The following is a 23116-nucleotide window of genomic DNA, read 5'->3' as shown; positions in this document are numbered from 1 at the left end:
GGGCTTGTCCGCATACTTATGTACAGAGATATAGTTATACCACCCCTTAAATTTTGCTAGTATATTATGCTGTGTTTCACATTGCACCCTTAAAGCTCTGTCCATGTCTGTTTCAAGAATCCAGCATTGTCAGTGAAATTTTAAGTGTTAACAAATAGTATTATACCCATAAAAAAAAAGAGATACTGGAGTTTGCATTGTGACTCAGCGGAAACAAACCTGACTAGCATCCATGAGGACACAGGTTCTATCCCTGGCCTTGCTCAGTGGGTTAAGGATCCATCATTGCCGTGAGCTGTGGTGTAGGTCACAGATGTGGCTTGGGTCCCACTTTGCTGTGGCTGTGGTGTAGCTCCGATTTGACTCTTAGCCTGGGAACCTCCATATGCCACAGGTGTGGCCCTAAAAAGACAAAAAAAAAAAAAAAAGATTTGCCAAACTTAAGCTTCACCTTTGAAAAGACACCTAATCTCAAATTATATGTTAAAATTCTTTTCTATCTTGGACTTAAAATATAACCACAGGAGATCCACCTACATAGACTACTTCAAGGGATGTTAACCTCACTCCAAAATATTTCATTCTCTGCCTTGTCCTTTCACAGAGGAGGTAAACTTACTGTGAGAGGGCTGTCCCCTTGGATTAGGCAGTGTCCTTTCCAGGCAGCCTCTTTAAAGGCTGTAGATTCTCCTGAAAGGTAATATAGAACATCAGTGACATCTTCACCTGAGAGGGTTTATCAAGCAGCTGTGAAGAAAGAGTGAGAACAAGAGGGGAGGAAGAAATAGAAAATGGATCTGCGAAGACACAGAGGATGCTCTTTCTCAGTGCTGCTCGAATTCAGTGATTTGAGTTGATGCTTTCCTCAGTGCAATACGTCTAATCACCAACAAAATTGTTCCAGGTTTGTTTTTTCTTTTGTTAGACTTATTTAAATCATAAAACTGTCCTGATCTGATCTCGATTATGTTTGTACCAAAAGGCTTTTCTGCCACATTAAATGAAGTGATGACCACCACCTCTCTATACACAGAGAACCCAAGTAGCCAGTGTGAGTTAATTTGCAAGTCAGTCTTGTTCTGATTTTCAAAATCACCATAGAGCTGATCTGAAAATATATATAGATGCTTAGCACAGCATTGTGCTTTTTGGATTAGAACTGGTCATCGGAACTAAGTCAGTATATTTTTTTTTCCTCCCAAGAACTTGTAATGAGAGAGTCAGAGAGGGAAGGAGAAAGAGAGACTGTATGACTGGACTTGGAGCATGTCATTGGAGAGTGTGGGGTGGCCATTGTCTCTCCTTTGAACCCAAGAAGTGAGAAAAAGGAAGGATACAGTGAATATGCAGAATATGCTGGCAGCTTTGCAATTCCCAGCTCCAGTTCCATCCTAAGACAAACTGGAATCCATGAGACACCGCTACACCCATATAATACATTTCCCACCGCTACCTTTTTATTCTTGCTTTCTGCTTGCAAAGAGTTGAAACTAATATAGTTCTTAGGATGGTTCGGCAGATACACCCTGATCTGTAACCACAGGCTACTAAGATGTCACAGAGAATTTTGAATAAGGCTGCCACAAGGGGATGCCTTGTGCTAATTAAGGGTCATTGCGTATTTCAAAAGAATGGCATGCACTCGACCTGGAAGAGCAAGCAGTTGACTGCTCATTTTGGGGTTAGGGTCAGTCGCTGATATACCAAGAACATGAAAACCAGACAAATAGGATGGCTCTTTGAAGCCATAAAACGTAAAATCAACATGCAGTAGATCATATTAGATACAAGTCGAAGTATCATAAACATGAGCATAATCCCTCTGCCAAAAATCTGGTGATAACATGACTGATAACATTTCTGCTTCCTTTAAAAGTCCAAATGTATACCAGCACAGCCTCTCCTCATATATGACTATTGGTCTGACTTAAAACTTGCTTGCATAACTTGTACCTTCAGCCTTTGTACAACCTAAATTCTATACAACCTGTTTTTTTTTTCTTAAAATATGAGGTCAATGGAGTGTGAACTTGGGTTTCATTCCTGACCCTGTAGGAGTATACATGAGGCTCCCTGGCTGTGGCAGAACTCTGTTTCCAGTTATTCTCTTGTTCTAAGCCCCTCCCTTGGCCATGGCCTCTGAGTAGTTTTCTGAGATTAACCCATTTCCTACCTGGCCTCTGTTCTCTCAAATTTGGTTCTCCTTTGACTCAGCTTCCTGTCCTGCTTCTATTGACCCTCAAAAATCTGCCTTCCCGCTGAAGCAATAAATAGTGGGACCATTATCCACATTCTTCATTCCCTTTGCTTCATTCCCTTCATCTGTCTGATAGTTCCATTGAACTCACACCAGAGCAATTCTCTTGCTTTCTTTCTAAGTCACTATTCTTTCCTAGTTTTCCTTTAAAATAATGTCCTTGGGAGTTCCCACTGTGGCGCAGCAGAAACAAACCCAACAAGTATCCATGAGGACAAGGGTTTGATCCCTGGCCTAGCTCAGAAAGTTGAGCAGGTGATGTAGGTCACAGATGTGGCTTGGATCCTGCATTGCTCCGGCTGTGGCATAGGCTGACAGCTGTAGCTCCCATTCAGTCCCTAGCCTAGTCCATATGCCACGGGGGCTGCCCTAAAAAAATAAAATAATGTCCTTGGCTGCTCTTCCTGCCTCTCACCCTTTCTCTACCACTTCAATCTTCTTATCCTTTAATCCCTCCATTTTTGTCTCTTCCTTTTTTTCATTTTCTTTTTTTTTAAGGGCCACACCCTCAACATATGGAAGTTCCCAGGCTAGAGGTCTACTTGGAGCTGTAGCTGCTGACCACAGCCACAGCCACGGCCGCAGCAACAACAGATCCAAGCCGCAGATCCTTAACCCACTGAGCAAGACCAGGGATCGAATCTTCGTCCTCATGGATACTAGTCAGGATCATTACCATTGAGCCACAATAGGAACTCCTCCTCTTTTCATTTTATGCTCTTTCCTTTTTCTTTTCCAGTTTTGTTTTCTTCTTTTCTCCTCTCTTCCTTTTCTGCCACAACCAAAGTTTTTACTCCAGTCCTTTCCAAGCAGTCAGCATTGCCAAATATCAGACATTCGCAATAGTTTCAAATTAAGGAAATTTGCTATAGCATATTATGAAATGACCTTGCACTAGTGTCCTAGGTCACTCTCTGGGCCTCTGTAAACCTCTGTTCCAATTCTCCATGAGAACCTCACTAACCTTCAATGCTGGCACAGAGATCCTAGCCTCACATTTCTGAATTCACATAAGTAACATCTACCACCCAGAGGAATTGCACCTCCTTAGTTATGTAGACTATTTTCCTTTTAAACACTTAATGTTCAGATGGAATAGTGCTACCCTTGGAAAGTCTGTGTGTGTGTGTGTGTGTGTGTGTGTCTTTTTTGTCTTTTTAGGGCCGCACTCACTGCATAGAGAGGTTCCCAGGCTAGGGGTCTGATCAGATCTGTAGCTGCCACCTACACTAGAGCCACAGCAATGCCAGATCTGAGCCAGATCTGCGACCTACACCACAACTCACGGCAACGCCAGATGCTTGACCCACTGAGCAAGGCCAGGGATCAAACCCACATGGTTCCTAGTCAGATTCATTTCTGCTGTACCACGGCAGGAACTCCGGAAAGTCTATTTTTTGAAACCTTGAAAAACTTCATAAATGGTAAGTCAAGCTTCCTCATTTAAAAAAAAGGATCGCATTCTAAAAGGGAACATTTTAAAGTGTATAATTCATTTTGGAAAATCCTTGGGAGAAAAAAAATTCATGCTAATTTTTCTGTGTGAAAGATAAATTTGCATTGCAGCAGGGTTCCTCTATGATATTTAATATATATGTGAGCATCCTTAAATGTAGAGAGAAATGATCCTGTACTTGATGCATCACATTCTAAGTATTTTAATTTGTCCGGTCATAATGACCTGATGAAGAAAATCAAGAAATAGTGAGTGGCCGTGACCCTCACTTCTGCTAAGGTGGCACCAGCTCTAGTGGAGGAGTGTTTCTTCCTGAAAACTACCTCCCACTGAAATTTTGCTTAAACTGGGCCATATTGTTTCAGTTTCTATATTGGATCCAGTGTGGAATAAGTTTACAGCATCTGAGGTAGAAGTGATAATCAAAATATTTAATAACTGGTAGGGCATGAGCGCTGAGCGCTCAGAACAGATACCATATTGGTGCATACCTGATAGTATCAGCTCTGGTTTTGGAAACTCATGAAAAAATGAACCCAAGAGATTAACTGTGTCAATATGTTGAATTGAATGTATTTTTTTTTTATTTTCCCACTGTACAGCAAGGGGGTCAGGTTATCCTTAGATGTATACATTGCAGTGAATGTATTTTTAATATAGCTTTTGCTTGTATTTTAAAAATGGTTTGGGGAGTTCCCATTGTGGCTCAGCGGAAACAAATCTGACTAGCATCCATGAGGACGCAGGTTTGATCCCTGGCCTCACTCAGTGGGTTAAGGATTGGCATTGCTGTAAGCTGTGGTGTAGGTCCTAGATGTGGCTCAGATCTGGCATTGCTGTGGCTGTGGTATAGGCCAGCAGCTACAGCTCCAATTCAACCCCTAGCCTGGGAACCTCCATATGCCACATGTGCAGCCCTAAATAAAAATTTTAAAAAATGGTTTGGGTAAGTAGAAACTGAGAAAGCTTCACTTCTTAAAGTAGGACTGAAAATTAAAATTATACAATTATACAATTTAAAATTGAAATTGAATTACCAAGCAAGAATTTCCTTCTTAGTAAAGGGTGCCTAATGCGGTGCCTGAAGAGCATAGGCATAGTAGGAGGTTGAAATAGTGCTATTGGCACTCTGTCTTTTCCGTCACCTAATATTTATCAAAATTTATTAAAAATCTGTAACCAGGAGTTCCTGTCATGGCGCAGTGGTTAATGAATCCAACTAGGAACCATGAGGTTGCGGGTTCGATCCCTGCCCTTGCTCAGTGGGTTAATGATCCAGCGTTGCCGTGAGCTGTGGTATAGGTCGCAGACGAGGCTCGACTCCCGAGTTGCTGTGGCTCTGGTGTAGGTTGGCAGCTACAGCTCCAATTAAACCCCTAGCCTGGGCACCTCCATATGCCGAGGGAGCGGCCCAAGAAATGGCAAAAAGACAAAAAAAAAAAAAAAAAAAACTATAGCCACCCTGAGAACCTGTTTAAGTAATTTAGAGGCTTTACAGCCACCTCTAACAATGTAAAAAAGTCAACTGAGCACTCACAGAAAATGATAATAAGGAAGGGGAAGCTAATGAGTCCATAAAGTAGACAGTACCAGAGGGTAGCAGACTGGAAAAGAAAAGGAAGGAAGCATAGGAATGCTGAAATAAAAGGGAAGTGAAAAACAAGCTAAGAAAATGAAGTAGCCTGAGAAGAGACCGCGGTTGCCAAGGGGGAGAGAGAGGAAGTGGGATGGACTGGGACTTTGGGGTTAGTAGATGCAAACTATTGTATTTGGGGTAGATAGGCACTGAGATCCTGCTGTATAGCACAGGGAACTATAGCCAATTATTTGTAATGGAACATGATGGAGGATAATGTGAGAAAAAGAATGTGTATATATGTATAACTGGGTCACTTTGCTGTATAGCAGAAACTGACAGAACATTGTAAATCAACTATAATAATTAAAAAAAAGAGAGAGAGAGAGAGAGAGAAAAGAAAATTAAGTAGCCTAAAATATGTATCTTGTGAAAGTGCAATAGCACTAGGATGGGAAGGCAGCCAATAGTTTGGGAACACAAAAAGAAGAACTGCAGTGACCTAGATGATTGAGAGCAGTGCTCAGAAAACCTCTCAGTGTCTTCTCATATTGTCCAGGTTAAAAGTCACCATTTGAAAAGCCATGCAAGCAGGACCTCCAAGAGCCTCCAGAAGCCCAAGAAGTATGTGGATTTTGAAGCCCCTTCTGCACCACTCATACCCATACTCCAGCCCTTGGATATAGCTAGTCCAACGAACCTACATTCTTCAACTAGCATCAGATGACAAACAACAAAGTGACAAAACAAGAGACATCGTTTAAAAATAAACACATTACAAAATATTTAAGACAATTAGAAACTGAAGAGCTAACCAAAACAGCAACATAGGAAGCTCCAGGTAATTCCTGTTAGGTTAAGGACCTGATGTTGTCTCTTCGAGGATGCAGGTTTGATCCCTGGCTTCCCTCACTGGATTAAGGATCTGGCATCAGTGCAAGCTGCAGTGTAGGTCACAGATGCAGCTCAGATCTGGTGTTGCCATGGCTGTGGTATAGGCCTCAACTGAAGCCCTGATTTGATCCCTAGCCCAGGAACTTCCATTTGCCACAGGTGCAGCCATAAAAAGGAGGAAAACAAAACAAAACATAGGAAGCTCCTGAGCTATATATAGATGCTCCAAATGTACAGCTACTCACAGAGCAGTTCCCTCTGAAAGAGACTGAGAAACCATCTGAGTAACTCCTACAGGTCAAACAAATAAGAAAATACCCACATTGAAACAGGAAAAGCTGAGATACTCTTTCATCATAAATTCCACCTCTAACACAGCCATACAACTGGGAGGAAACCCCTAAGTCCCAGCTTCATTTTAAGGAGTGAAGGGTTTGGACCTCATATCTAGCACTCCAACTTTTAAGACTCCCCCAAAAAAACCTAGCTCTGAAAGCAAACAGGGCTTGTGTCCACAAGACCCTTAAGCCTATAGCAGTGATTTTATTCTTGAACACTCACTTCAGCTGTCTCTACACTGCTCCACCCTCCAGGTCTCAGTGCAGAGAAAACAGACAAAATCACTTCTATCCAAGTCTTTTCAGGAAAGATGTTTATCTGTATACTTTCAAAACTTCTGTCTGAGGGCCAGGCTTCTAATTCAGCAGGTAGTAGGGGCTGGCTGCAACCCTTCCCACTCTAATCCACTGCAAGTCACCAGTATCTCCCTAGAAGGACCTTATATACACACATATGGAACCCCAGTTTTGTAGCAGTCATCCTAGGGATAAGACTCCAAATTGCCTGGCTCTAATACCCAACAGAGTTTGCATTCATGAGTCCCATGGGACTATAGCAAACAAACAAACAGAAGTTCTTCATGGGTGCAAGAGCACCCTCTTACAGCTGCAACTCCCAAGTGCAGAGGTAGCAGACAAAAATCCTCACCTGAAGGAGTTTAACTATATACTTTCTCAGCTGCTACCTAAGGGTCCAGCTTCTAATCAGCCTGCATCTAGGTAATGAATACATCCCTCCCTTTTAAGATATTGATGGATCTTGTCACACCCTCAATTATCAGAAGCCCCGATAAGGAGGCTTAGAAAATCACAAAAAATCCGAGGGACAAACAGGAGCTTCAGCCAGGTTGATTGATGAGACTCATCTTCTACACAGATCAGTCTGTCAAGACTGGAATAGGTAGCTGTTTTATTTAATGTGTAGAAACCAACACAAAGAGTCTAGGAAAATGAAGAAACAAGGGAATATTCTCCAAACAAAAGAACAAAATAAGTCTCCAGAAACCAATCTTAATGGAATAGAGATAAGTGATTTGTTCTATACAGAGTTTAAAATAACAGTCATAAAGATGATCACTGAGATTGGGAGAGCAATGTGTGAACAAAATGAGAATTTCAACAACTAGATAGAAAATATTTTAAAGTACCAAACAAATCACAGAGCTGAAGAATGCAATAACTGAAATGAAAAATTAAATAGAGGGATTCAAGAGCAGACTAGATGAAACAGGAGAAAGGATCTGTGAATTCAAAGACAGGGTAGAGGAATTCATTTAATCAGAAAAGCAAAAAGAAAAAGAATGAAAACAATTTAAGGGATTTCTGGGACACTATCAAATGAACCAGTATATGCATACAGCAAGCATCATCTATGACATAACTCCTAGACACATGTTCACCATCATATTATATCACACTATATGTTCTTGCTATTTTAAGTTATATGTGGGTCCTTACACAAGTTTGTTTGTTTGTTTTCTTTTTTAATAATGCTTTCTCTCCCTGAATGCCACTGATGTATTTCAGGACTCATTTCAGTTCATTAACACTCCTGAAAAGCCTGTGCTTTCCTAAGTATAGCATTGCTGAAAGTACTGGAGAACTTACCTTTCCAGAGGAGAAACTTTCTTCTTGGAAATTATTTGAAATCTCTCCCCCTTCTCCTCACATCACTGAGTCAGTAACTCAGTGGCTCTCTCTTCAGTAACCTCTTTCATCTGCTTATCTCTGGGTTCCTTCATTTTTTTTTCCTACCCCTTTCCTTATCTGGTTCAGAGTTAGTGGGAGAGGTAGTAGAGGAATCATAAGAAGCCAGGTATTAGGAAAAACTTCTTTGCCTTAGCCAGCGAATAGATGGTTCAGCACCAAGGACAGGGGTTCCCTGCCTGTCCAGGCTTCTTTCCATTCCCTATTTTAGTCATGCCATACCTGTGTTCTGTAGATTAAGAGCTCCTCCTCACTGCTGAGTTTATCATAGTTTTCACCTTATATTGGAAGTATTTTTTTTATTATCTCCCTTACTAGGGTACCCTCCTTAGCCTCACTTGGCACAATTCCTATGGCATAGTAGACTCAGTAAATTATAGGTAAATTAATAAATGAATGTATGACAATAAATAAATAGATTTCATAAAATAGAGTAAAATCCAAGAACACATTTAGAGAAAACAAGGTTGTATGGAAGCAAAGTCATGTATTTGTTATAACTTCTTCAGACGTCAGTTCTCAGCCCTGGCTGTGCCTCAGAATGATCTGCAGAGGAATTCCCTATGGGTGGCCTATGGGTTAAGGATCCAGCACTGTCACTGCTGTGCTCAAGTCACTGCTGTGGCACAGGTTTGATCCCTAGCCTGGGAACTTGTACATGCCTCAGTTGCAGCCAAAAAAAAAAAAAAAATTAGATATTATTTAAAATGTGAAATCCAAGTTGCTACTCCAGAAACATAGAATAGGCATCCCAAGAGTGGGGAAAGCTGATTTCCAAGGGCATGAAATAATTCTTCTGCAGATAGTCATAAGTGCTGCTACTTCCCTGGAGGGAGAATTGGGCATCTGGAAGAGGGAGGAAGCTCCAGCTGCTCTTGTTTATATGAGGAACAGGACCCCATGTTTTCAGCTAGATGAAGTGGAAATCAGGAGGATTGTGTCTTTATGCTGACATCTACTGGTCTCTCACTTACGGTGTAATAGTGCAGGTAAAGTTACTCTTTCAGGTCCTTCCTTCCCATCTGCAACCTACAAGTAAACAGTCCTCAGAACCATTTCACAACCCAGGTGGTGCCAGTAGCCTGGGATAAGCCCACTGTGCTTCCACTAGGGAAGCAAGGAAGTGCCCACAACAGCAAAGAGGGCATGAGAGAAAATCTGTTTCAAGCTTTTGATTTCCTTCTTTTTGTGAACTTTACCTTTCCTGTTATCTTTGCAGAACTTGGTGCAAAATTTTCTCATCAAAATATGAGTGCTGGAGTTCCAGTCATGGCTCAGTGGTTAACGAATCCAACTAGGAACCATGAGGTTGCAGGTTCGATCCCTGACCTTGCTCACTGGATTAAGGATCCAGCATTGCTGTGAGCTGTGGTGTAGGTCGCAGACACGGCTCAGATCCTGCATTGCTGTGGCTCTGGCGTAAGCCGGCAGCTACAGCTCTGATTGGACCCCAGCCTGGGAACCTCCATATACCACAGGAGCAGCCCCAAAAAAGGCAAAAGACAAAAATAAAATAAAATAAAATAAATAATAAAATATATATATATGAGTGCTAAGCATGTTTCATTAATACTTGAAAGTTCATATATTTATATGTAAACCAAATGCCAAGCATGGGAATATTATTTCCTTTAAGACTATTTAATATTCTTTTTGTCTAGTTACAGGCTATTTGAATTTTATTTTATTTATTTATTTATTTATTGTCTTTTTGCCTTTTCTAGGGCCGCTTCCGTGGCATATGGAGATTCCCAGGCTAGGGGTCTAATCAGAGCTGTAGCCGCTGGCCTAAGCCCGAGCCACGTCTGCAACCTACACCACAGCGCACAGCAACGCCAGACCCTTAACCCACTGAGCAAGGCCAGGGATCCTTAACTCACTGAGCAAGGCCAGGGATAGAACCCGCAACCTCATGGTTCCTAGTCAGATTCATTAACCACTGAGCCACGATGGGAACTCCACAGGCTATTTGAATTTTTAACACTCATATAGAAGGCTTTCTGCCAGATTTTCCAAAGATGTGGAAGAATTTATTAACTGGACTTTACCATTCAATTCAGTTCAGGAAAATCGTTCCTGAGTCTCTCATTGCATCCACCATTATGGCATTTGACTCGGTCCTGCCCTTAAGGAGCTTATGTTCTGGTTAAAGGATACAGGGTTGGGGAGTTCCCATTGTGGCTCAGCAGTAACAAACCCAACTAGTATCCATGAGGATTCGGGTTCCATCCCTGACCTCGTTCAGTGGGTTAAGGATCTGGCATTGCTGTGAGCTGCGGTGTAGGTTGCAGATGCAGCTTGGATCCTGTATTACTGTGGCTGTGGCGTAGGGTAGCAGCTGCAGCTCTGATTTGACCCCTAGCCTGGGAATGACCATATTTCCATATGCTGCATATGGGGCCCTAAAAAGCAATAAATAAATAAATAAAAGATACAGGATTGGCCTCAAGTTACATGAATGAAGACTCTGGCCCTCCTCTTTACCACTGTCCCACCAAATCTAGGAGTTTCTTACCTTTTATAGCATAACTCTCATGATAAAAAAAAAAAAAGCTCACATGACAACACTACAAAAGCAGCCTAATATTTTTTATCGAATTTTAAAATGTCTTGATTTATTAGCTATGATGTTATCTAAAACTTTTGTGTTTTAATATTTCTGAACCCCTCACTAATATAGCATGAAAGTTGTTCCACTCCAGGAGAATATTCAAACTCTAAAAATTATAATCCGTTTTAAAAGATCACATTAGATGAAATACCAGAAATGTCATTGTAATGAGAACATTTAGAAAAATAGAGAGATTGTTGGGAGTTCCCTGTCATGGCTCGGTGGTTAGCGAACCCGACTAGCATCCATGAGGATGCGGATTCAATCCCTGACCTCGCTCAGTGGGTTGGGGATCTGGGGTTGCTGTGAGCGGTGGTGTAGGTCGCAGACCCTGCTCGGATCCCACGTTGCTGTGGCTGTGGCGTAGGCCTGCAGCTACTGCTCCAATTTGACCCCTAGCCTGGGAACCTCCATATGCCACTGGTGTGGCCTGAAGACAAAAATACAAAAAAAAAAGAGAGAGAGAGAGAGATTGTTTAAAATGTACATCTCCTTCAGTTAATGTGAAATGTATGTTTTCTTCCTTTAAAAGTAAAAATACAATGTCTACGTTCCTGATCTTTTCAGAATGCTTAACCTCCAAGATATAACAAAAACTCCTGTTGTTCAGGGAAGGAAGTGCTCTCTTTAAATACAACTAGAACCAATGTATATAGAATAATATTATTACAGTATGTATCAAATGGCTCCCGATTCCTAATTTGTCAAAATAGAAATGAGAGAAGAGACATTGGTAAAGATACAATGAAAATGAGAAAACCGTTACAAATCCTCTGCAGATGAACGTAAACTTTATAAGAATAAACAGTCTTGAATGTGCATTATCACAGAGAAAAGCGATTTAAAGCATGATTTAGAAGTGTGTCTGTATTGATTATATCTTGGAAGTTTAAAATGTAAGGCATCACAACAGTAATGCATCTAAGATATGGGATCTCTCCTGCATTAAGAAAGGAGTCTAGGGAGTTCCTGTCATGACTCAGGGGTTAACAAACCTGACTAGGATCCATGAGGATGTGGGTTCGATCCCTGGTCTCGATCAGTGGGTTAAGGATCCAGCACTGCCGTGAGCTGTGGTGTGGTTTGCAGATGCAGCTTCGATCTGGCATTGCTGTGGCTATGGCATAGGTTGGCAGCTATAGCTCCAATTTGACCCCTAGCCTGAGAACTTCCGTATGCCTCAGGTGTGGTCCTAAAAAAAGGAAGGAAGGAAGGAAGGAAGAAAAAGGAGTCTATTTTTATCAAAACTCAGGAGTTCCCGTCATGGCACAGGTGCGGCCCTAAAAGGACCAAACAAACAAACAAACAAAACCACCTCAAAAACCTCTTAGTAATTTAATCCAAAATGCTGCCTACATTCCATCAATAGTGCTTTCATCTTCAGCCTGGCAACATTTTCCAACCAGCTGTTTTTCACAGCTAGACCTGAGGCCATGTTCACATCTAGACAGCAGCCGCAGTTGCCTAATAGATAAGGCATTGGCCTCCTAGACCCACATTTCTCACCTTAATTAATTGTTTTATACTTTGCTCCTTTAACACCTCTAAGTTAGAGATAAGTTCTGCCATACATTTCTCTGAGAGTGCCTCTCTCTGGGAAGGACAGGAGTTGATGGATAAGCAATGAGGTCCTGCTGTACAGCACAGGAAACTATATCCAGTCTCTTGGAGTAGAACATGATAGAAGAGAGTATAAGATAAAGAATGTATATATATGTATGAGCGGGTCGCTATGCTGCACAGAAGAAATTGACACAACAGTGTAAATCAACTATAATAAAAATTTAAAAAGACCTCCTTGAAGTAGTATTGGCTTCTCTGACAAACAGGCTGGGCATTAGAAAAATTGTGTTCTAAGCAATTCACCTAAACTCTTCAGGCTGATGTTTTTGTCAGATTCCCGTTAAAAAAAAAAAAAAAAAAAAAAAAAAAAAAAAAGCTTTGAATTTACCAGTAAAATGGCTAGATTTTTGTCCAAAGTATTTCGCCATTTGTACCAGTCATCACTTTATTGCCTCTCAGTTCCAAATCAACCCTTTTTCAATTTAAAAAAAAAAATTGAAACATTTTATTTTATTCATGCGCCATGCAATTCACCCACCTACAACTCAATGGTTTTTATAATGTTCACATAGTTGTGAAATCATCAGCACAATTTCAGAACATTTTCTTCTTCAAAAAAGAAACACCATACATTTTAGCCATCACCTCCCAACGCTTCATCTTCTGCCCCCTTTCCTGAGGCAACTGCTAGTCTACTTTCTATTTCTATAGTTTGCTTCTTCTGGACATTTCTCATAAATAGAATTATATAATATATGGTCTTTTGTGACTGGCTTTTCTTTGATTTAGCATAATGTTTTCAACCTGCAGTCATGTTGTACCATATATCAGTTACTTCATTCCTTTTTATTGTGGCATGGATATACCATATTTCATTTATCCTTTTAACAATTGATGTATATTTCAGTTGTTTCCACTTTTGAGCTATCATGAATAATGCTGTTATGAACATTTGTGTGCAATTGTGTGGACAGATGCTTTCATTTCTTTTGGGTACATACCTAAAAGTGAAACTGCTGGATCATATGTAACACTGTATTTAGCCATTTGAGGAACTGCCACACTCTTTCAAAGCAGCTGCACCATTTTCCATTGCTACCAAGAGTGCATGAGCATTCCAGATTCTCCATACTCTCACCAACACTCATCTATCTTTTTGACATTGATGGCCATCCAGGTGTGTGTGAAGTGGTGTCTTGTTGTGGAATTCACCCTTCTTTGCAGTGGTTTGTGATAGTGGAGCTAGACATTGTAAACAATTTTTCTTTGCCTGCTGGCACAAGGTGGAGCTTTTCTGTATCTGGAAGGGATACACAGGATGAAGGAGCCTCTCTTCCTGATGGCAGTGTGCTTTTCTTCTCACTCCCATGATGAGTCTGCCAGTGGCAAGTGCGAAACCACTAGTGCTCATCCTCCTGCAAGTTTGTTTGGCTTCTTGGCCTACTGATTTCCTTCTCAACAGCCCCAGCCCAACAGCTGCGGAATGCCTCTAGTCTAAAGCACTTCAGGAACCTTGCTGGCATTTGGTAGCTATAGCCAAACCCTCCCCAAAGACATCTGACTATCTATCCATCTTGGGTGAGGGTGGTGGGGGGCTTCTTAAAAGTTTGTTTCTTCCTTGGATTCTCTCTCTTGGCCCTAGAGAGCTTCCCCACCTTTGCTATTGCTATATAATTGCAGTTTTCTTTTACCCCCTTTAGTACTTACCCACCTTTTATAAATTAATAATTGCTATGATCTCAATGTTTGTGTCCTGCCAAAATTCATGTGTTGAAATCCTAATGCCCAGTGTGATAATATTAGTAGGTGGGACCTTTGGGAGGTGATTAGGAAGCAAAGGCAGGTCCTCATGAATGAGATGAATGCCCTTATAAAAGACACCTCAGAGAGCTCCCCTGCCCCATTCTGCCATGTGAGGATACAATGAGAAGTCTTTGATCCAGAATAGTCCCTCATTGACCAAGTCCCTTATGTTGGACTTCCAGCCTCAAGAACTGTGAGAAATAATTCCTGTTGTTTATAAGCTACCCAGTCTGTGGCATTTTGTTATCACAGCCAAAATGGAGTAAAACAATCTTTACATTAAATTTTCGTTTTTTAAATTACTGGGGTGGTTTATTTCTCCTAGCTGGATCCTGACAGATACAAGATTTACCTTTTTTTTAATACAATTAGATATAGTGAACTTTTTTAAATTAGTCATGTATATCACTCTAAAATAGAGGTCAGGTTGTTTTTACAACCTTAAAGTAGGTGAAACTATCACAGTAGTGCTATCCAAATTCATCTTTGCAAATTTAATATGGGTATTAGAATGTCAGAATCTCTAGTAAACAATCAAACAGAATCTCTAGAAAACTATAATGGGAAATTCTAAAACTACTGAATCACTGCTACACTGAAAGAACTCTAACTTTATGCAACAGCTTACTTTCAAATTTTAATTAGCTCGGAAGAGAAGGACTGGAGCTCAACTTCTCTCCTAAAAGAAACAAAATGCACAACTAAAGGCTGAGCAATCTCCACCCAAATGGACCGGAAACCTTAAAAAATATACCCTACTCCAGAAGAAAAATAGGAGGCCACATCAAGAGGTAGGAGGGGCAATTTTGCGATATAAACAACCCCACACCTCTGGGGTGGGAAGCTCCACAGACTGAAAACTAACTGGTTCACAGAGACTCACCTACAGGAGTGAGAGTTCTGAGCCCCACATCAAACCCTCATGCGCAGGGACCTGGCACTGGGAGAAAGAGCCCCTGGAGCAGCTGGCATTGAAGGCTGGTGGGGCTTGTGCACAGGAGCTCCACAGGACTGGGGGAAACGGAGACCCCATTCTTAAAAGGCGCACACGGACTTTCATGTGCACTGGGTCCCAGGGCAGAGCAAGGTCTCCATAGGAATCTGGGTCAAACCTGACTGCAGTTCTTGGAGGACATCCTGGGAAAACAGGGGTGAATGTGGCTTTTTGTGAGGGATGGACATTGAAAGCAAAGCTCTCGGGAATATTCAGCAGCTTGCCTGTCTCTAGAGGTGGCCATTTTGGGAAAATCTGGCCCCACCCATCAGTCAGTGCTGAGAAGCCCCAGGGAAAACAACAGTCCAGGTGGGATCATAGCCCCACCCCTCAGTAAACAGGCTACCTAAAGACCCCTCAGGCACACAACTGCCTCTAATCCCATCGAGAGACTAAGCCCCACCCACCAGAGGGATTCAATCAGCTCCACCTACCAGTGGGCAGGCATCAGCCCCCCCAATCAGGAAGCCTATAGCAAGCCCCCATACTGACTTCAGCCACAACGGGGGCAGATGCCAGAAGTAAGAAAGGCTACAACTCTATTATCTGTAAAAAGGTCACCACACCAAAAACCTATAAAAATGAAAAGACAGAGAACTCTAACTCAGATGAGGGCGAAAGGAAAACTCCCATAAAATCAGCTAAGTGAGGAGTAGATTCTCAGCATCCAGGAAAAAGACATTAGATGTTGATGCTGAAGATGATGCAAGACATTGGAAATAAACTGGAGGCAAAGATGGATAACTTACAGGAAACACTGACCAAAGAGATACAAGATATAAAACTAAAACAAGAAAAGATGCAAAATACAATAACTGAAATAAAAAATTCACTATAAGCAGCTAACAGCAGAATACAGGAGGCAGAAGAACAAATAAGTGAGGTGGAGGACAGATTAGTGGAAATTTCGGATGCAGAACAGAAAAGAGAAAAAAGATTGAAAACAAATGAAGAGAGTCTCAGAGAACTCTGGGACAATGTTAAATGCCCCAACATCCATATTATAGGGGTGCCAGAAGGAGAAGAGAGAGAGAAGGAGACAGAAAAAATATCCCAAGAGATCATAGCCGAAAACTTCCCTAACATGGGAAAGGAACCACTCACGCAAATCCAGGAAGCACAAGTACCATATAATATAAAATAAACCCAAGGAGGAATACACCGAGACATATTAATCAAACTGACCAAAATTAAAGACAAAGAGAAAATCTTGAAAGCAGCTAGGGAGAAGAAACAAGTAACATACAATGGAACTCCAATAAGGTTATCAGCAGATTTTTCAGCAGAAACTCTTCAGGCCAGAAGGGAGTGGCATGATATACTTAACATGATGAAAGGAAAAAACCTCCAAGCAAGATTACCCAGCAAGGCTCTCATTCAGATTTGAAGGAGAAATCAAAACCTTCACAGATAAGCAAAAGCTGAGAGAATTCAGCAACACTAAACCAGCCTTACAACAAATACTAAAGGAACTTCTCCAAGCAGAAAAGAAAAGCCCACAACAGGGATCAAAAATTCCACAAATGACAAGGCTCACGAGTAAAGGTATATATACAATAAAGATATGAAATCATCCATGCACCATTATACCACCAAAATCAGAAATCATGAGAAGAGGTGGGTACAAATGCAGGACACTGGAGATGAACTTGCAATTAAGAGAACAACAACTTAAAACAATCTCGTATACATATAGACTCTTATGTCAAAACTTCAGAATAACTGCAAACCAAAAATCACACAAACAAGGAATCTCTGAAAAAGAAATATATCTCACAGTAAATAAGTGCATAATCCACCATGAAGGGGATCATTTGACATCATTCTTGGAATGCCGAAGTCTTCTTAGAACTGATTCTGATTTCCTCTCCATCAAAAAATTTATGATAATTATAATTAAATAATGCAACTGTACAATTAAATAATATGGTTCTACAACTGTATAATTAATAACCATTTCTCCCCACGGTACAATGTAAGGTCTATAATGTCTTCTTTATCACATCACCTAGAATGGTGTAATGCCTATATTGAAGAATCACTAAGATGTAACAAATTGTGAGGACATATTTATATAGTTACACTATTTTTTAACCAATTTATGCATTTTATATTTATTTTCAGAGGGTGTATTATTTTTGTTATTCTTACCAGTTAAGTTATTCTTTTATATTGCTATATAAAATACTTAATGGCTATATAAAATATATAAGGCTTTCTTCTTTATAAATTTTAGTTGCATAATGTACACAATTTTAATATAATGCTAATTTTTAAAGAAAAATTGAAATGTAATAGGTAATACTAAATAGTAAAGATGAAAGCCATACAAAATGGGATAAAGTATAGAATAAATTTCCTATTTGTCTCAGCATATTTTCCATTCCACTTCTTCAGAGGGAGTCACTTAATCTGTTTCTTAAGATCCATGATATAATAATCTGTGTGAATGTAATTGCATTTAAATATATGTATTTTATTCTGTAAAAAAATAAAAATAAAAATAAATGGTAAAAAAAAGACAAAAAAAAGTTTAATTAGCTGTCACTTGAAATGAATGCAAAAACATGTGTCCAACTCACCATAAAATAAAATTCGAATGGGATGCTTCATGTATAGCAATATAGATATCCCTTCAGCAAATACCTCTTATTATATTTAACTACAAGGTTATGATTTGTCTTAACATTGTAGGTAAAATAAAAACAGCAGGTTATGAAACAAAATAAAATGGACAAAGGAGATCTTCCTCTGACTATGCTAATTTTAAAGGAAACTAAGAAAGGGACACTATACTGTCATCCATTAGTTAGTATGACCAAATTTATAGAGAGCCACCTGGGGCAGCCACAGTCAAGAACCAGATGAAACTTGGAATTCCCCGATGGCCTAGTGGGTTAAAGACTCAGCATGGTCACTGCTGTGGCTTGGGTTACTGCTGTGGTGCAGGTTCTTTCCCTGGCCTGGGAACTTCTGCATGCTGTGGGCATGGCCAAAAAAAAAAAAAAAAAAAAAAAATTAGTCCTTCCTAAAGTGTTTTTATCTTGCCGCTTCCTGAAAGCTGTCCTAAGTCCTGTAAAAGTCCACATTCATGCCATTTGTCCTGGCACCTGCCAACTTCCTGTTTGTATAAAGTTCATTTGACATTTCCTGCTGGACAACTGTTGGCAAATTCTGATGTAAATTCCCAGATTACAGCATTATAGCCCTGAAACACCACCATCTACCTGAAAAAACTAACTTAAAATTTTAAGATGTGATTAACTCACACTGCACAAGTGAAAAACAAAGCTCCAAAATTTTATGATCAGGGCTACTTGGATGTGACTATCAGAGCATTCAGGCTCAGTTCCAGATTGTCCTACAGCCGGACCCAAATTACTTTGATACTAACATTTCAGTTATACACAGCTACAGTTCTCAAGGTGGTTCCTTGAAAATATTTCTTTTTACAACTTCTTGAATTTTAAGTTGATAGTGTTTTCAGTACTAAGCATATGTTAAATTGCGTGGTCTTATGGCTTAGTGCTCAGTTAATAGGAATAAAGTAACTTATCCCAGAATCCCAAGGTAGAGGAATCCCAGTGCAGTTCTTCCCTGGTTTCATTATATCCCTGGACACATACCACTTTCTTATGAGAAGAGGTGATGTAAGAAAGGGCACAAGCTTTGAGATAGCCAAATAGATTTAAAATGAGGCCTCTGCCAGAAAAAGCCCCATGAACTTGGCTACTCACTTCCCGTAACCATAAAGCAGGTAAAATGCTACCTACTTGACACAGTTATCATGCAGATTAATGAATATAAAAATTTTAACCAGCATCTGGTGTATGTTAAGTGTTCAACAAATGATTATTAGGAGTATAGTGGGAATAAATGACATAGTTTTTTAAGTTAATTAGTTCATGCACAACAAAAAAATGGTACTAATATTACTCAATTAGATATAAATGGCTAAAAAAAAAAATGAAAGCAACCTCACATCAATCCGTGATAAGTCTAGGAGTTCCTTTATGGCACAGCAGGTTAAAGATCTGACGTTTTTAGCATAGCAGCTCGGGTCATTGCTGTGGTGCAAGTCTGATCCCTGGCCCAGGAACTTTCACATGTTGCAGGTGCAGCAAAAATCATCATCATCATCATCATTTGTGATATGTCTGTGTTCATCATTCAAATATCAATTATGACAATATCTCATAAGCCAGTTCTCCCAAGTATATGTGAAAGTTCCATCCAGTTGCCATAAAGTAAAGGGCAGCTTGCCTTCTGTCTCTTTTCCCCCAAAACTCTAATGTTGACCCCCTAACCTCCAGTAAGGCTGTGCCTTAAAGTAATAAGGTTAAATAAGGTTGTAAGGGTGGAGCCCTGATCTGAGAGAATTAGTGTCCTTATAAATAGAGACCATAGGATCTCTCTATCTCTCTCCCTCTCCCTGTCCCTCTCCCTCTCCCTCTCCCCCCCCCCCCATCAACCCTTTCCCACCCTCCCAATACTCTATCCCCTGTGTGTACATAATTGAGAACATAGTAACCATACCAGGAAGATAGCTCTCACCAGACACCAAGTCAGCCAAGACTTTTATCTTGGTCTTCCAGTCCTCAGAATTGTTAGAAAATAAATTTCTGTTGCTTGAGCCACTCAGCCTTTGATACTTTGTCATGGCAGTCCAAGCTTAGATACCAGTCAACTACTGAAGTATTGACTTGAAAGAACTATAAACCTCAGGAAAAAAGATCATTTATTCTTTGAGTAACATTAATTCTTATGTATAGTAGTTGAGCTCACTTAAATGCTTAACATGCATGGTTTAATATCCCTGATGTTTCAACAAATAATTTACTGTATAAGCAATTATAGTTTTTACCCCCAGTAGATGCCTCCCAGCACTAAAAGGCTAGGAATATTGAAATGAATTCAATCAGAAATCACTTAATAGCAAACTAGCTTTGACAGGATTAAATGTATGAGTAAGAAACACTGCATTAAAAGCACTAAGAACTATTTGAGTGTCAGGATTGATTTAAATTTATAAAGTTTATATAAAGATAATGATCATGTCTTTTGAATGAAAATTCTCTGAGGGTGAACTACCTATATTCTTGTCTTTGATATTTCTTCAAATTTATAGTTTGGATGACTTTAATGTTCATGGCTTGAGTGTGCTCCTACACTGCTAGCTGATGTCAAATATGACTAGTGGGCACATTGGCACTTAATGTGGCTGAAAAGAAGCCACACAAGGAGCCAAATGTATCACCTGCAGCAGGCTTATGAGTCATAGCCTCATAGATTGGATACTCACTTATTAGCCCTTCAACTCCATCTCAAAGCTGGATTTCATGACCACATCAAGGACACAAGGCTCCCTCTTGTACATCCTGGTTATTCGGCCCAGGGTCACTGAATAGTCTTAAGATACTGGTTATTCATAGCTGAAACAAGGAGGAATTTTTAACTTGGCTTTGGAACTGAACATTTTGGTCTGTCATATAAAGCTCCTTTGACTATCCTTTGGACAAGAAATCTGCCTTTCTTTGCCCATTAACTGAGTTAGAGGCTGAGGGAAAAAAAAAAGATTCTTTGCTGATCTCCCAAGTATCAACACAACAGTGAACAAGTCAGATTCTGTAGGTGGCAACAGGAATATTCCCTAACAACAGCAAAAGATACCAGTAGTAAATTCACCACCATTGTCCAAATCCAATCCTACACACACACCCCACACACATTTTCTTTACCCATTTGTCTATCAGTGGACACTTCTGTTGCTTCCATATCTTGACTAGAGTTCTTTTTATATTTTGGATATTAACCCCTTATTAAATATATGATTTGCAAATATTTTCTCCAATTCTGTAAGTTGCCTTTTCATTTTGATAATGATTTATTTTGCTGTGCAGAAGCTTTTTAGTTTGATGAAGTCTCATTTATTTATTTTTTGCTCTTGTTGCCTTTGCTTTTGGTGTCAAATCCAAAATATCATTGCAAGATTGATGTCAAGAAGTTTATCCCCTATGTTTTCTTCTAGGAGTTTTTTAGTTTCAAGTATTACATTCATATCTTTAATCCATTTTGAGTTGTGTCTGATGTAAGACAAGGGTCCACTTTCATTCTTTTGCATGTCCAGTTTTCCCAATACCATATATTGAAAAGACAATATGGGAGTTCCTGTCATGGCTCAGCAGTAATGAACTCGACTACTACCCATGAGAACATGGGATTGATCTCTGGCCTTGCTCAGTGAGTTAAGGATCCAGCGTTGCCATGAGCTGTGGTGTAGATTGCAGATGTGACTTGGATCCTGCGTTTCTGTGGCTGTGGTGTATAGGCCAGCAGCTACAGCTCCAATTCACCCTCTAGCCTGAGAACTTGCATGTGCCACAGGTACAGCCCTAAAAAAAAAAAAAAAAAAAAAAAAAAAAAAGACAACCATTCCTCATTATATGTTCTTAGCTCCTTTGTCATAAATGAATTGACCATGTATTCATGGGTTTATTTTTAGGCTCCCTATTCTGTTCTATTGATCTATGTGTCTATTTTTATGTCAATACCATATGCCTATAATTACTATAGCTTTGTAATATAATTTGAAGTCAGGAAATATGATGCCTCCAGCTTTGATTTTCTTTCAAGATTGCTTGGCTTTGGGGGTCTTTTGTGGTTCCACACAAATTTTTGAATTGATTTTTCTATTTCTGTGAAAAATGCCATTGGAATTTTGATAGGGATTGCATTGAGTCTGCAAATTACTTTTGGTAGTATGATCTTTTTTATTTTTTATTTTTTATTTTTTTTTTTTGGTCTTTTTGCCTTTCCTTGAGCCTTTCCGTGGCATATGGAGGTTCCCAGGCTAGAGGTCTAATCGGAGCTGTAGCTGCCAGCCTACGCCAGAGCCATAGCAACGCGGGATCCAAGCCGCGTCTGCAACCTACACCACAGCTCACGGCAACGCCGGATCCTTAACCCACTGAGCAAGGCCAGGGATCGAACCCGCAACCTCATGGTTCCTAGTCGGATTCGCTAACCACTGCGCCACGAGGGAAACTTCTGATCTTTTTAATATTAATTCTTCCTATCCATGAGCATAAGATATCTTTCCCTCTATGTCTATCTGACCATTTCTGTCACCAGTGCCTTATAGTTTTCAGAGTATAGGTCTTTCACCTCTTCGGTTAAATTTATTTCTAGGTATTTTATTCTTTTTGGTGAAATTGTAAATGGGTTAGTTTTCTCAATTTCTCTTTCTGATGGTTTGTTATTAATGTGTGAAAACACAACTGATTTTGTGTATTGATTTGTATCGTGTAACTTTGCTGAATTCATTTACGGGTTTTAACAGTTTCTGGTGGCATCTTTATATTATATCATGTCATCTGCGAATAGAAATAGCATAACTTCTCTGATTTTGATACCTTTTATTTCTTTTTATTGCCTAATTGCTCTGGCAAGGATTTCCAATAATATTTTAATTTTTATACCAGAGCTGCAAGTGATTTATCTACTACCATTACAATATTAGAGTATTCTGAATTTAACTATATATTTATTTTTTCCAGTGAGTTTTATACTTTCATGTGTTTTCTTGTTACTAATTACCATCCTTTCATTTCATCTCACTCCCTTCTGGCTTTCAAAGTTTCTGCTGAAAAGTCTAATGACAGTCTTATAAGGATATAATACACATAATAGGTTGTTTTCTCTTACTGCTATTAAAATTCTCTTCTTGGAGTTCCCGTCGTGGCTCAGCAGTTAACGAATCTGATTGGCATACATGATCCCTGGCCTCACTCAGTGGGTTAAGGATCCAGCGTTGCCATGAGCTGTGGTGTAGGTTGCAGACACAGCTCGGATCCTGCATTGCTGTGGCTCTGGCATAGGCCGGCAGCTACAGCTCTGATTCGACCCCAAGCCTTGGAA

The sequence above is a fragment of the Sus scrofa genome, chromosome 10 (assembly GCF_000003025.6).
Source record: "Sus scrofa isolate TJ Tabasco breed Duroc chromosome 10, Sscrofa11.1, whole genome shotgun sequence".
Lineage (NCBI taxonomy): Eukaryota > Metazoa > Chordata > Mammalia > Artiodactyla > Suidae > Sus > Sus scrofa.
This window is presented reverse-complemented; position numbering follows the sequence as displayed.